Raw genomic sequence first — 14,625 nt, 5'->3', positions numbered from 1 at the left:
ATTTGACACAGCATGTAAATGGACCCACACACAATCGCGGACACACTCTAGATTTACTTATCAGTAAGGGTCTAAACATTTCATCAATTGTTATTAAGGATGTGGCACTGTCTGATCATTTCTGTATTTTCTTTGATATATCAATCTCTCCTGCCATTGAAGCTAGATCTGTCTCTGTCAAAAAGAGATGCTTAAATGAGAACACTAATGTGCTGTTTATGAAGGCTATATCTCTAAAACCAAGCATATCTGCAGACTGTGTTGATTTTCTACTTGACTCCTTTAACTCAAAAGTTAAGAGTGTAATTGATGATATTGCTCCTCTGAAAGTCAGGAAAAAGAGTGGCAAACAAAAGTCACCATGGAGAAACTCAACAGCAGTTCAAATAATCAAAAGACAATGCAGAAAATCTGAACGAAAGTGGCGGAAGACAAAACTTGTAGTCCATTATAACATCTATAAAGACCGCCTTCATGCTTTCAATGTTGAACTAGGCAAAGCTAGACAGACCTTCTTCTCAAATATTATAAACAAACACATAAACAACACACACACTCTTTTTACTACTGTAGACAGACTAACAAACCCCCCGAGTCACATTCCCAGAGAAATGCTCTCAGACAGCAAATGCAGTGAGTTTGCTTCCTTCTTCTCAGTAAAAAAAAATATCAGAAAGGCAATCAGCACATCCTTTATCAACTTTAGCAAAGTTATACGTTTGCAAATTGGGATGCACCTAAAATGCTGCCTCCATGAGATCAATAGGTTTTATAACAACTAGCGCTTAAGCTTTTCCCTTAGAGTCTAGTTTTTGACTGTTTTGAATAATCAACTCAAATATTTTGTCGGCCCTGACTAAGGTCCACCTGACTGACATGTAAAAAATGAAACAAACTCTATCTTCTCAACCATCCCAGTGAAGAACGAGAGCTTCCTGCCTCTGTCTTCATGTGGAGTTCTGCATCGATTCTAGGAGAACAAGACAGAAGCCTATTTTAGTGCTATATGTGCCGTTAATTACAGATACAGTACATCTCTCCCATCCTCATTCATGGCCTGTGGGCTGGGTGTGACGTTACCCACAATACATCTGCCGCAGGGTTGTATCTAAAGATTCACACACCACAGACCACCACCGTTTAAGGAAGCGTAGAGGAAGAAATGGAATGCAAACATTTGCTAAGCTGCTTAAACTAGACCAGAGAATAGAAAGTATTCCTTATAGAGTGACAGGACCTACACTCTGCTGTCTAACCAGTGTTAGGTAGCGACTAGTAACAGTGACGCTACTAAAATTCATGTGTTTATACCTCAGTTACTCAATAGTTTTTCTATACAACAAGCTGTTCTTTATGAAAAAGAAGTATACTTAAGCATACTTAAAATATAGTGTTTCAAACAGAAATAATATATTTATAAAATATGTTTTCCTCTCTCTCTCTCTCTCTCTCTCTCTCTCTCTATATATATATATATATATATATATATATATATATATATATAGAGAGAGAGAGAGAGAGAGAGAGAGAGAGAGAGTAATATCACACTCACAGCTGTCTGTGCGATACGGCTGTGATTCGGCTGTGGTAATCACAGTGCTCATATACACGGTTACGAGTGTGTTATTAACAGTTCGACGGCACAAGCGAGTACATAAATAAGAAACCATCAACCGAGTGTCTTTTAAAACACTCTTTTGTGCAGAACTACGCCCTTTCGCCACAGATTCAAGTTGACAGTTTGACAATTGAGCCCCAACCTCCATTACTTATTCTGAAACGCCACCAGAGCTAGAGATGATCAACATTAAGTTGCTTTATTGAAGCGTATTCTTTTATGTAGAGTATTATGGTATTATGAGAGGGAGATTGACTAAACGAGTGTATTACCTGCATCTGATATAGTATTCATTCTTAGTATAGTGATATAGTATTCATTCTTCATGTTCGATGTCCATAATATTATATCCATTATAAAAATGAGTTTGAATGTCTGCTGAGAAAAACAATAGTTTTTCATAACTTTTAAAAGTTAAGTGTATCCCATGATAGCGCTAAAACAACTTCCCTGTTTACAACCAGTCCCCATAAAGACAGTCTTTGTCACCTTCTAATGGCATACGAATGTAACTTTCACTGAAGTCCATTTCACAATCACTAACGGACCCTTTCTCAATAACCAATATGGCATATTATGCATGTAAAATTAATAGGCTAAACAACAAGCCATTATAAAAGGCAATATAGAACAATTCAGACAAACATACAAAAGCAGTGCAAATTCAAGTTATTAAACTTACATTACATTGACAGTGATTGACTTAAATGTATATTAAATGCAATAATATCAACTTTAGACTGCCTTTTAACCTACTAAAGTAGGATTTAAGTACTTCTTTATACATCATTTCATATTTACGTCCATTTTTGGTCATACTATACTGTCAAATGTTCTGACAAACATTTATTGTAAACTAAAATACACTTGAATACAATTTCTGTTGTCATGTATTTATATTTGTAATTATACATTTGTAATGATGAATGCTTATTAGGCAACACATCAAAATAAGTGTACTTCTTCAAAGTATGACAAAAGACATAATAATAAACATAATGATTAAAAATGTACTTTGAAATAACTTTTAGTGTGACATTTTTATAAAGTACTTACAAATGTACTTTTAAGATTGCACATTCATGGGGAGGGGTGTTTCTTGTAATGCTTCTTGCTGAGGTCGTTGAGAAGTCATTGTAATCAAACAATTCATTTTATAAAGACTATTTTCATCTTCCACGTAGAAAGACATAGGATGAATCATGAGGATGAATAGAATACGAAAGAATGGGTGAACAATTGGGATGGTTCTCCTGAAGGCGTTCGCTTCCGTCTTCACAGTCAGATATGACCACCTGCTTGCATGTTTTTAGTGCTTTGGAAGCGTGTCTAGTGAAATCAGCAGCGTCACAGCCCTGAAACTCATAAACTTCATCTCCCACGAGCCCTTACTGACGTCTCCACAGGTGACTTCAGAATGTGCCCATAAAATGTATCTTTCCTGTAAGCCGGAGGGCCGTGACCTCAGCTTGACCCTGCTGCTCCCACTGATTCATGGGAGTTCAGGAGAGATACAAGCGATTCCTCAGATTCCTCTGAGACCAGACACCAACAACAGCACGACACTCGGGATGCAGAGATCACAGACCTCAGGGACCGCCGTAACTCACAGTGTGTGTGAATGTGTGTGTGTGTGTGTGTGTGTGTGTGTGTGTGTGTGTGTGTGTGTGTGTGTGTGTGTGTGCGTTTGAGAAAGAGATGGGAAGACAATGGCAGTACAGTATCACTCCACACCATAGACGCATCTCACCACTAATTCACTGCACTAACATCCATGACCTCTCCATGTCTGTTATTGAAGGTTTCAGATGCAGTGAGAATGTGTGTGTGTGTGTGTGTGTGTGTGTGTGTGTGTGTGTGTGTGTGTGTGTGTGTGTGTGTGTGTGTGTGTGTGTGTGTGTGTGTGTGTGTGTGTGTGTGTGTGTGTGTGTGTGTGTGTGTGTGTGTGTGTGTGTGTGTGTGTGTGTGTGTGTTTTAGAGTAACTTCTTCGTAAATTACTCCCTGTTTGAGTTTTCCATGATCCTGTGGTTGTGTTTAAAATGAAACACATGGCTGTGCTGGAGACGTTTTGTGCCCAAGCGTATCTACATAGAGTGCATTCAAAATAAACGGATTCCTTTAAAGTACATCCACTGTTTAATACACTGGCCTGTTTTATGCTTCAGTTAAATAAGCTACAATAGAAGAAGTGTGGTAATTCTGCTCTGGAAAACCTGTCAACTCATTTGCTGTGTTTACAGTTTTGGGATCCTCAAATCACCTTTCATTGAACAGATACAAAAAAAAAAAAAAAAAAATCTTAGTTAAAGCCCAAAATATCAGCCCGAATTATACTTTTAAAGCAGAAAGTACATGTATACACACTGCTGTGATTGGCTGCTGTGAGACTTCAGTGTAAACTAAAGTGAACAAAAAATCTGCACACTGCTATTTGCTGCTCCCAAAAATGTATTTAAAAAGAACAACGTTTCGATCCAAAATGTCTCCTTTGGGTCGAAACGTTGTCCTTTTTAAATACATTTTTGGGAGCAGAAAATATCAGTGTGCAGATTTTTTTTGTTTACTTTGATTTATGCTCTTTTGAATCTAGCACCTGCAAAAGTTTTACTGGATGTGCACACAAATATTTCCTTTTTACTTCGGTGTAAACTCCTATTGCTGTGATTGGCTTACATCTTTGCATATGAAATCGTATGACATGAACTCTCTTGAAACCTTTTAGCATTTTTTTTTACTAATACAGCTCTCAAGGTAAACTAATCGTGAAGTGTTGATTATAGCATTACATTTAGATCTATGGCATTATATTTAGATCTGTGGCCTGAAAGATTGCAGTGATGAGCATTGTAGCCAATCACAGACATGTTGAGATTGGGATTGAAGGAAGAATTCTTTGACCATTTTCTATATATAATTTACACAATTTAAATAACAGATTATTTTCATCCTACTAAGACAAGCAATGTGAAGTTGAGTCACTGGATGATTTTGAAACAAAGATCATCTGACTGTACATGAATCATTCCATATCAGAAATCACTGGTCACTGGGGATTTCGATTAGACACGTACATATCAAACGTTGTGTAACAAAGCAATAGTGACAGTAAAAATAGTTTTTAATCACATAAGTGTGTTGTGTCATTCGTGTCGGATCCAATATAGAAGGCACACAATCGTTTTTTTTTTGTTTTTGTTTTTTCAGTCCAGTGTCAGAAGGGAGGTTATGCAGCAACTGAGTTTTCAAAATCTGGCACTGATCATTTTGCACTCATCAAAGGCATGTTTATCCCTTAGTTGCTCGATCCAGTGTTAGCATTACATTTGTTATTTACCTACTACATGCAAATCAGAAGGCGGGGCTATTAGTAACAATTTAAAAGTAGGCGTTGATCCATTGCAGAGGCGGTCTTTAAATTAACATAGTCATATTCAAATACGAGTAAAGCTGTTTTTGGACCAACAAGGAAGCTTTCTGTTCTGGAACTTACAGGACATTCTTATAATATGATGACCTCTTTTACTCAAGGAAATTTTGATTTCTCAATTCATGAGTAATTGTATTGATGATCATGATTCTCAGTCTCTTACTCTTATGGAGACGTGTTTTTCAGTCTGTAGTGTTTCTGATTCATGCAGACAGTCACTCTGTCCCTCAGATTTGGACTCTTTAAGCAAAACACTTCCATTCTTTACTTTGGCATCTGCGCCTGAAAAAAACCCTACAAATTTCAATATCATTTTTCACAACTCTGCTGTGAATTGTGGGAGTATTTACATTTGTTCAAAGGTGGGCTGGATTTGGTGTGTGTGTGTGTGTGTGTGTGTGTGTGTGTGTGTGTGTGTGTGTGTGTGTGTGTGTGTGTGTGTGTGTGTGTGTGTGTGTGTGTGTGTGTGTGTGTGTGTGTGTGTGTGTGTGTGTGTGTGTGTGTGTGTGTGTGTGTGTGTGTGTGTGTGTGTGTGTGTGTGTGTGGTCATATTGGTTCCTGCAATCTCTTATTCAGACACTCTCACATTATTATAGAATATTATTTCTGGACAGCCATGAATATGTTTTTGTTGTCAAGCAAACCTGAAGACAACAAAACCATTGCAGCCAAACCGGTATCTTGTCTCTTTCTCAAACACATGCACATATTTAGCTAGTTATGTAAATATGGATATACTTGTAAAATTTACTCAAGGAAATTTTGATTTCTCAATTCATGAGTAATTGTATTGATGATCATGATTCTCAGTCTCTTACTCTTATGGAGACTTGTTTTTCAGTCTGTAGTGTTTCTGATTCATGCAGAAACATGAATATAATTTCATGAAAACATGAAAGTGCTAATTTTTTTTAGCACTTTGGGATTGTTTTTAACTATGAAAAGGGCTTTACAAATAAAATATATTATTATTATTATTATTATTGTTTTTATATATAATGCTAATTAATCAAAATGACCTCAGATTATAACAAGTCCAAGTGATAGACCTAAAAGAAAAGCATAAAGCTGCACTACAATAGTTTGTCCTGATTATTGCCATCTCTGCCATTTAGGTCCAACCCTAATCAAATACACTTGAATCTCTTCAGGATCACTACAGTCAGGATAGTTTTATTTTTTTTAATCAGGGTTGGAGCTAAACTCTGAAGGACAGCGATTAGCTGCGGGAACCTATTTTATCAGAGGGTTGCTGGGGGCGAGACTTGATGTTGTTTGGGGTGTGAGTGTGTGCAGTTTACGTTGTAGAACAGAAATGCCAAATTATAAACAAGGTGTGATTAGCAGAGGCTTTATTTTACTCAACTTTATTTAACCAACAGCAAACTAGTCTTTCAGGCTTTTATGTTATCCCTGCTCATCTATAATTGATTTTTGGGATATATATATATATATATATATATATATATATATATATATATATATATATATATATATATATATATATATATATATATATATATATATATATATATATATATATATATATATATATATATATATATATATATATTCATTCAACGTTAAGGGGTCTCTTAATTTTTTCCAGAGCTGTATAAGTTTAGTTACGAGGTGGGGCCTCCATGGATTGGACTTGTTTGTTCAGCACATCCCACAGATGCTCGATTGGATTGAGATCTGGGGAATTTGGAGGACAAGTCAACATCTCAAACTCGTTGTGCTCCTCAAACCATTCCTGAACCATTTTTGTTTTGTGGCAGGAGCATTATCCAGCTGAAAGAGCCACAGCCACCAGGAAATACCGTTTCCATGAAAGGATGTTCATGATCTGCAGCAATGCTTAGGTAGGTGGAACGTATCAAAGTAACATCCAAATAGATGGCAGTACCCAAGGTTTCCCAGCAGAACATTGCCCAAAGCATCACACTGTCTCCGCTGGCTTGCCTTCTTCCTATAGTGCATCCTGGGGCCATGTGTTCCTCAGGTAAGTGACGCACACGCACCCGGCCATCCAAAAGATTTAAAAGAAAACGTGATTCATCAGACCAGGCCACCTTCTTCCATTGCTCCGTGCTCCAGTCCTGATGCTCACGTGTTTACTGTTGGTGCTTTTTTTTAAGCTACAGTAGCTCGTCTGTTTGATCGGACCACACAGGCCAGCCTTCGCTCCCCACATGCATAATTTTTTTCCTGTGCATAATTTTATGCTTGACCGGTGTATATTTAGACATTATTAAAGACTACTTTATTTAAAAGCTAACATATAAATGTTGATTTGAAGTGTCAGTTTTAGCATTATTATTGCAGATAAATCTTCACACATAGATATAATTTTGTCATTCATACTAGCAAAATATATAATAGCTTGATCAGTCACATGAAAGTACTTCTGGGGAAAAATGTATCCCCAAAGTATAGCTAAGCAAACTCACTCTCTCTCTCTCAAAGTCTGTGGAGTTTTTAGCTCTGTTATGTCCAGTGCTGCTCTCTGACTGTCTAATTCTGATCCTTTAAAATCTAATTCAATCTCACATTAAGAGAGACGGACGCAGCCATTGACCATGATGAAACCCCTGCAGGCGAGCCAGCGGCCCACTAATGCCTCACATTACACACACACTCATTCAGACTTCATCATTCATCATTCATACGCATTCATTCCGACACACCTCCACTGCTTTCTATAGAGAACTTTGGGAGTTTGGGAGAATGGTATTATCACTTGCATTCTAATAATCCGAAATGCATCTACTGTTGTTGGTAGAAACAATTACACAAAGCAATGCCCATATTAAATTTTGAATCAGTAGTTCATATAACATGACTGGAGTTTTGGCCCTTTCATTGTATGTAAGTCTTTCAGAGAGTGTGAGTATGTGGAAATTAAAAGAGACAAAACAACAGTTTATACAATTGATAGACATTTTATAAAAAGCATATTTTATTTTACCATAAATGTTTGTCAGGAGTATTCAGCAGTACACTCAAAGACAATAATTATGAAATTACATATAAACATGTAAGAACTTAATTGAATGAATCATTAGTTAAACATTAGTAAATATTTAATTCATCACATATAAAGCATTAATAGACATTAATAAGCAGTTTATGAATACAGCTTTTAAATCTATTTTCTCAAAGCTTTACAAGGCATAAATATTCCTCACTTTAGATGAGCTCATGAAAATAATTAACTGACAACTACTAAATGTTTTATAACTAACTGAATAAATCATGAATTACAGTAGGGATACATGTTAATAAAGCATTTATTGTCACACTGAATAACTACTATATGTCTAAACAATGTGATGTACATTTAGCATGCTTATTAATCATTTACTTACACTTTCAAAATGATCTTATGAACCACTGACCACTCCTAAATAATTGGTTTGTAAATAATGTAATACTTTATTTAGAAATTATAAATTGATCATTAATAAATACAATTATTATAGAAATGCTTATAAATCAAGAATAAAGCATGTATAGCTGTATTTATAAAGTACTTACTAATGTCTATTAATGCTTTATAAATGATTAATTAAAGGTCCCGTTCTTCGCGATTCCATCTTTCAAACTTTAGTTAGTGTGTAATGTTGCTATTAGATCATAAATAATACCTGTAAAATTATAAAGCTCAAAGTTCAATGCTAAGCGAGATATTTTATTTAACAGAAGTTCCCTTTCAAAGCCTACAGCGAACGGCCGGTCTGGACTACACCCCTGCTGTTCCTTCAGGAATGACGTCACTAGAACCGTTTGTTGACGAACCCTCCGCCCACAAGAACACGCAAAATAGGGGGCGTGGTCCCGTTGCTCTCCCACATGGAGAAGAGCGCACATTCAGCGCTTGCATCTCCCCATTATGGTAAGAGGCGGAACCTTTCCGGGCAAAGTGCCCTAAGCTGCTGTCCAATCACAACACGGGAAGCACTGGCCCAATCAGAACTCGTTACGTATTTCGGAAGGAGGGACTTCATAGAACAAGGAAATCATCTGGCCGTTTTTAGGACAGAGGAAACAGCGCTGTACAGATAAGTAAATTGTGTGAAAAATACTGTGTTTTTTTACACGCAAAACATGAACTCATGTTATATTGCACACTGTTAACATAATCAAAGCTTCGAAAACACACAAAGTATGGGACCTTTAACTATTTACTAATGCTTAACAAATAATTCATAGCGTGCAGCTATTACAAAGTTTTACCCTTTTTCACAAGGGTAGACGACACTCACAGTTTCAACATTAATGCACTGGGCAAACGTATTTTTCTGCTCTTTACTCATCTCATTTGCACAGAAAACAGTCTATATTGCTCAAACAGCATCAGAATGCATGGGAACTGCCAACACAGAGATGCAAATCTGCAATAATTCAATAACTAGTCAAGGTATGTCGAGACTAATGAAGTGTGTCTTTATTTTTGAATCTGATCAGAGTGTCTGACGATTCACGCTTATCACTCATTCCCATGAGCCTCTCTCTCTAGACAGACGTAACGGGAGACAGTGAGGCACAAAAGCATCATGGTGTTTGGAAGGGACTTTCACATACAGCTGCATACATTGAGCATCGGGGGGTCTTGTGTGTGTGTGTGTTTATTGACCCTCTGCCTGTCCCCTGCTGTTCGGCCCAGCCTGCAGCGCTAATTGAATTCACTGAGAACAAGTGGCCATTAATGAAGCCGATAACGATGTGCACAGCGAGAGGCCGAGAGGACACACCAGCGGGCCTGATGGAGAGACTTCAGCAGTGGACAGCAAGAGAAAACACACGGCCCTGAAGAACCAGAGAGGAATTCAGAGATACTCGATTGTGCTGTCCCGCTCTGAACGGAAGCAATAAAGCAATAAACAATCTGGGTATGTTGAGCCTCACGGAAACAGCAGCAGCAATAGTAAGTGACACATAGAAAAAGAAAGAAATCATTTCTTTTTGTTAAACATTAATGGTCAATTTAGAACATTTCTGGGCTATTTTACTCCCTGTATTCTTTTAGACTAGTGCAAAGCAAACATCAAAAATGCACCTTTAAGTGTTTATTTAAGAAATTATTCTTAAATATTCTTCTGTAAAAAAAAGTATATATATATATATATATATATATATATATATATATATATATATATATATATATATATATATATATATATATATATATACTTTTTTACAGAAGAATATTTAAGAAGAATCATTATGGTAACACTTAAGTATGACGAACAAATTCACTATTAGGCCTACCTACTACTTTTGCTTCAATAAACTCATAATTACTGCTTATTAATAGTTGGAGAGGTAGAGTAGTTGTTAATCTAGAGTATTGGATTGGTTTAAGGAATGTAGAATGAGGTCGTGCAGAATAAGGCGTTAATATGGACTTTATAAGTAGGGTTGGGTACCGAAAACCGGTGTCAATATAGCACCAGTACCTAAACAACCGGTGTGTACCGGACCGAATCAGAACGCAGATTTCGGTTCCTCATTTCAGTGCCATCAAACATGCTTTCGCACTTTGGCTGGCGTTGAGTCAGAGACACACACACACTCACACTCGTCACATATCACAACGATTCAGTGTTTTCAACCACATCATGTTTATTTTAGGATTCAGACATTTAAATGCACATAAGTAGCAGCAAAAACAAGCGGATGTCTATGGAAGTGGCAACAACAATCCTTTCTGACAGTTATAATTTGACAGTGTTTTATTCATATAAGACAAATCCATATTCATTCACAAATCCTCTTCCCGTGGCCTCATGGGATATTAAAGTGTGCACAATTCAGAATCTAACCAAAATAAGTAAGTCATCCGGGTAGTTTTGGCCTACTCTTTCATGAGTACTGTTGATTTGGACATATTTTTGTTGTCGCATACTGTTTTTAGCCTACTATATAATAAGGACGTATACATTTTCGGATGCAGACCCAGATAAGCCATTATCTGATCAGATATAAGATTAGCCTACCTCCAAGTTTTTTCTTTCTTAAAACATGTGTACATTTGTTTGTCTATATAACAACCACACACACACACACACACACACACACACACACACACACACACACACACACACACACACACACACACACACACACACACACACACACACACACACACACACACACACACACACACACACACACACACACACACACACACACACACACACACACACACACACACAGACACTTGGATAGGCATAATCTTTTATATTTATAGTGGATGAGAGGTTTTTGACCTCTGCCCGTGGAGGTTTTAATATCTGTCTGATCTTTCTCAATGATGTAATATCTATGCCATGCATATTTTAAGACTTAATAAAAGTCCTTTTGTGTTTATGTAGACAGTTTACCGCAGTCAGACTATTCATCTGGTGCCTTAATAAACCTATAAATGTGTGAGGACAGAGAGAATAGATAGACGACCGATGTCTTGTGTGTTTGTGTGTGTGTGTTTGTTTCTAAAGCTTTCACATCTGTTTATTTATAGTGGACATCAAGTTTCATGGACATATCAAAGGAACAATATTCTCATAAATGGATTTTTAAAGCTTGGGAGAGTTCAGATAATAGGGATTATTTAGCCTGCAGGTGTGGGGTGTGTTGATATTTCAGGTGGGTTGGAAGGCAGGAATCGCCAATCTCAGTCCTGGAGGGCCGCTGTCCTGCAGAGTTTAGCTCCAACCCCAATTAAACACACCTGAACACGCTAATCAGTGTCTTACTTGGGCCTTGTTGTAACACTTATTAGCTGGTTCAGGTGGGTTTATTTGGGGCTGGAGCTTAATTCTGCAGGACCGAGATTGGAGATCTCGGTTTTAAGTCCTATTTACACCAAAAGTGATGTGATGGAACAAGAGCCACAGACCCTGTGCTAGAGCCCTTTCACACTACACTGTAAAAATTATTTTGAAAAAAAGTTACCTGGTTGCCTTAAAATTTTAAGTTCATTGAAATAAAATGTTTGAGTTAATACAATGAACATTTTTTGAGATTCGACAACCTTTATTAAAATATTATTAAAAGATTTTGTAAGAATTTTGGGTAATTTTGTGTATTTTATTTCTGATGACGCAGTGAAACATGCCAAATAGTGCTATTTTCATGATTTATCACATTTTTTATGTGCTTCAGATACAATAATATTTTGAGTTTCTATTCATTAAACAAATGTCCTTCATTATATCAACTCAAATTTTTAATTTCAAGAAAACTCAAAATTTTAAGGCAACCAGGTTACTTACTTTTTTAAGTTAAACCAACAAAAACCAACAATAATTTTTTACAGTGTATGGGAGCGCCATGCTCTGGCTCATTAGTTACTTTTCCACTGTTGGGTCTGTGCGAGCCAGGGCTAACAACCTGACGGACGGGGCCAATAGCCTCAACCTCAAGCACTGAGGCCAAAATCATTTCCTTAGATTCTTAGATGGAAGAACATCCCTTGCTTAGAAATAGAAACCGTTTTATAAATGTTGTTTAATGTAAATTTAAAGATTCCTCACTGAATAAATGTATTAATCTCTTTCTTTAAAAAAATCGTATTGACCTTAAAGGGTTAGTTCACCCAAAAATGAAATTGATGTCATAATGTCGCTCCACACACGTAAGACCTCCGTTCATCTTCAGAACACAGTTCTGAATCAGTGAATCAATCAAAGATTCGGGTCGCCAATGACATGTGATTTCAACAGTCTTTGATCGATTCACTGATTCATTAACCGTTTGATTCTTTTTGGAGGCACATGGAGGAGAAGACAATGCTGAATAAAATCGTAGTTTTTGATATTTTTGGACCTAAATGTATTTTTGATGCTTCAAGAGACTCTAATGAACTAACTGATGTCTCATATGGACTACTTTGATGATGTTTTTATTCCCTTTCTGGACATGGACAGTGAAGTGGGCATTGACTGCACATGCTCTGAGACTAAAATATAAAATATCTTAAACTGTGTTCTGAAGATGAACGAAGGTCTTACGGGTGTGGAACGACATTAGGGTGAGTCATTAATGACATCTATTTGTATGAACTAACCCTGTAAACTTTTAAACAGAAACTGATATAACAGAACAATCTAAAATAGTAAATTTCTGTACAGAGTAAGTATAGAGTCAGAGGTAACCAACCCCTGCAGACACCCAGTAGCACAGCAGACGGGTTGTCTTGGTTTACAGCGTCCTCATCCGTTCTCACAATCTCACCGTATCTCACTTCCTGTCATTACACAGTTTGACCCTTGACCTTAGGATCTATTTGGGAGCTGGAATAAACAATGCACAGATTGATAACAGGAAGGGCATGTATCCTAGAGTCTACATCTATAACACCATCCACATAGGCAGAGTGACTAAATATTTTCGAAAATAATAGCCTACCTTTAATGCAGTGTGTAATATAGGTTTGTGTTTTATAGATCAAAGTGCACAACAAATAAAGTTATTGTCTCCTAAAAAAAAAGAATTCGATTCCAAACTGTTGAGACGAGTCCAGTCTCACTTCTAGTTACCGTATATACCCGAATATAAGAGGACCCTGAATATTAGACGACCCCCCATTTTTCAGACTTATTATTTGGGGGAAAAGAGATTTTTGTGGAAAAAATCTGGTTTTCAACAGAAACATTTTTTATTAGAAAATTCTACTGATAATTAATTGGATTTTTTTTAACACCATTCATTACAGGGTTCGACATTAAGCATGTTCATGTGCTTTTCCTTCGGATAAGTAAATCCATTAATTTGTCCGAGTAAAAAATGTTATTATTTTGTGTTGTAAATGTAATTTATTCTGAAGCTATATTCTCACCAGTGTTCAATCAGCTTTGGCATATTGAAATCTGCATATTTGTGATATGTTTACCTTTTTTAAAAAGCATTTTTACCCCTAATCTTATATTATATTCTTACATTTTATCTATACATTCAATTTAAATAAGTCACTAGGGCTGTTACCAATCAAATTAAATAATTTACACTGAAAAATTACAACTGCATTAAATAATGTTATGAGATTTGTATTTTTGGATAAATAAGACATTTTAGAAAGTATGTTTAAATATGAAACTAAACCACTGGTGGCATCAGGTGAGTCTTAATGAGTGAGTCATCGAGTCATTCATTCAAACGATTCATTCAAACGGCTGATTCATTCAAGAATGAGGCCGTCGTTTACGAACAGGTTATTGAATCTTTGATTCAACCGATTCATTCAAACACTGAATCATTCAGTAACGCACACTGTTGCTGTGAGATGAGTGGTGTTTGGAACTTTGTTACTTAGAATCTTTGTTTGGAACTATTTTCAAAGCTGAAATAAAACATAAACACTTCTGCATCTAAAATGTAAGTGCCTTAATGTTAATTTGTTTATGGATCTGTCATAATCAATGTCATTTTCAGTCGTGATGGTATTCAGGAAAACACACTCTTGATTGAGTGATGTTGTTTATTGTCTCATATGTTATAAATATAAAAACAACATTTTGAATGTTTAGCACAGTTTCTCTGTGTGAGCGGCGCTGATGTGTTGTGATTTATCCT

The sequence above is a fragment of the Pseudorasbora parva genome, chromosome 6 (genome assembly GCF_024679245.1).
Source record: "Pseudorasbora parva isolate DD20220531a chromosome 6, ASM2467924v1, whole genome shotgun sequence".
NCBI lineage: Eukaryota > Metazoa > Chordata > Actinopteri > Cypriniformes > Gobionidae > Pseudorasbora > Pseudorasbora parva.
Note: the sequence above shows the minus strand (reverse complement) of the source record.